This window comes from Octopus bimaculoides, chromosome 21 (assembly GCF_001194135.2).
Source record: "Octopus bimaculoides isolate UCB-OBI-ISO-001 chromosome 21, ASM119413v2, whole genome shotgun sequence".
Classification (NCBI taxonomy): domain Eukaryota; kingdom Metazoa; phylum Mollusca; class Cephalopoda; order Octopoda; family Octopodidae; genus Octopus; species Octopus bimaculoides.
The window spans coordinates 13,177,416-13,179,887 of NC_069001.1; the positions used below are offsets into that span (position 1 = coordinate 13,177,416).

At 38.9% G+C, this 2,472-nt stretch overlaps 1 pseudogene; it reads right to left on the reverse strand.

Moving 5' to 3' along the window:
• Window positions 1-437: 437 nt before the first annotated feature.
• On the reverse strand, window positions 438-556 carry LOC128250492 (5S ribosomal RNA; annotated as a pseudogene).
• Between the last annotated feature and the right edge of the window lie 1,916 nt (window positions 557-2,472).

The window sequence follows — 2,472 nt, forward strand, 5'->3', positions numbered from 1 at the left end:
CCCCCCCATACTTCATTGGTACTTGGTATTTTATTTTACTGAACCCCAAAAGGATGAAAGGCAATGTTGACTTTGGTGGGATGTGAACTCAGAATGTAACAAGTCAGAAGAAATGCCGTAGAACATTTTGTCCAATATGCTAATGAATCTGCCAGGTTGCCACCTTCATAATAATAATAATAATTCTTTCTTCTATAGGAGCAAGGCCTGAAATTTTGAGGAGAAGGGGCTAGTCAATTATATTGACCCTAGTATCCAACTGATACTTATTACATTGACCCCAGTATCCAACTGATACTTATTTTATTGACCCCGAAAGGATAAAAGGCAAAGTCAACCCTGATGGCATTTGAACTCAAAACATAAGATGAACAAAATGTTGCTAAGCATTTTGTCCAGTGTTAAAGATTCTGCAGGCTTGCTGCCTTAAAGTGAGATATTTACAGCACCTAAGTTTCCCAAGTGGTCACCCATCTAAGTACTAACTAAGCTCAATGTTGCTTAACTATGGTCATCAGACAGGAACTGGTGCATTCAACATGATACGCCTGTAAGCAACTTGAAAACAATAATAATTATTTCTAATTTTGGTAGAAGGCTGACAATTTTTTAGTGGGAGGGAGAAGTGGATTACATCGACCCTGGTACTTTATTTTATCAACCCCTAAAGGGTGAAAGGCAAGGCTGACCTCAGCAGGATTTGAAATCAGAATGTAATGGACATTTTTCTGATGCTCTTAGTGATTCTGCGAGCCTGTTGCTCTCCTAATAATAACTATTTCAAATTTTGGCACAAGGTCAGCAAATTCAGAGGAGGGTATAAGTCAACCACATTGACCCCAGTATTCAACTGGTACTTATTCTATCAACCCAGAAAGGATGAATGGTAAAGTTAATCTTAGTAGAATTTGAACTCAGAACATGAAGACATGAAATGCCGCTAAGCATTTTGCTTAGTGTGCTAACGATTCTGCCAGTTTGCTGCCCTAATAATACTAAAAACCCTTTCTACTAAAGGCACAAGGCCTGAAATTTGTCAAATAACATTCCCCCCACCAGAGTGACCCTTCAAAGGAACCCCATTTCAACTGCTTGTATTCAGAATCACACTTTTTGGATCATTACCCAACATGCATAACCATAGGTGAGAATAAGAATGAAAGCCATACATTTTATTTTAGCACCAATGCAGAAGTTGTTTTATCCTCAACAAGAGGACATAACGGATCTTTTTTAAAACGGGGGCCACATTTTTCATTAACGAAACACTTTGAAACTTGGAACACTGGTAGAATGTGTCATATAAAACATCTTTTTCTCTTAGTCTTCTAAAAAAAAAAAAAGAAATCCTAAGCTATTCCATGTTAAAGTTGTCGTATTTCTGTAATTTCAACCAATCACTGACGTCCATTCAGCCGATATACATTAAGTGCCGACTACATAAACAAACGATTCTGAAACAATTAACCCTAACCCTAGGGTTAAGGTTAGGGTTAAAGCAAATAAAACGAAGGTATGGAGATTAAATACGCTTTACATCGCTTAATCAGATAAAGGAGTAAATGTAAACAACTGAATACTTGTCAGTGATTGGTTGAAATTATCGAAATAAGACAATTTTTTACATGAAATAAATTCGAATACAAAAATATTTTTCTGTTCTATAACACAAAATAGATAAGTATACGAAGTTTGAAAGTCTTTCCGTACCAAAAACACTACGTAAAACATTAATGAAAAATGTGGCCCCCGTTTTAAAATAGATCCGAAGTTGTTTTATCCTCAACAAGAGCACATAACTTCTCATTTTGACCATATGCAGCCTCTTCAAGTTTGCCAACCACATTGCAGAATGCCCTGGCTCCTTGTGTGGTGAACCCTGTACCTTATACAACTGAAGTGTCCTCACTATACAACAGTGTCTCTGTTCATTCGAGGCAACGTGACTAAAAGTAAAGAGGAGCCAGAGAGTGTGGGGTGAAGGGAACAAGAGAAGAATCGTGGGTGATGGACTGGCAGAATCATTAAAGGATTGGGAAATAAATACCTTGTATATTTTGTTCAGGCTCTTTACATTCTGAGATCAAATCCTGCCACAGTCAACTTTGCCTTTCAAATTTTCTTTTTTGTTGGGGTAGTGGTGATTGTTGTCTTCTTCTCTCACTCCGTCGCTTACGACGTCGAGGGTTCCAGTTGATCCGATCAACGGAACAGCCTGCTCGTGAAATTAACACGTGTACCCTTAACGTAGTTCTCGGGGATATTCAGCGTGACACAGTGTGACAAGGTTAACCCTTTGAGTTACAGGCACAACAGAAACAGGAAGTAAGAGTGAGAGAAAGTTGTGGTGAAAGAGTACAGCAGGGTTCGACACCATCCCCTGCTGGAGCCTTGTGGAGCTTTAGGTGTTTTCGCTTAATAAACACTCACAACGCCTGGTCTGGGAATCGAAATCGCGATCCTATGACCGCG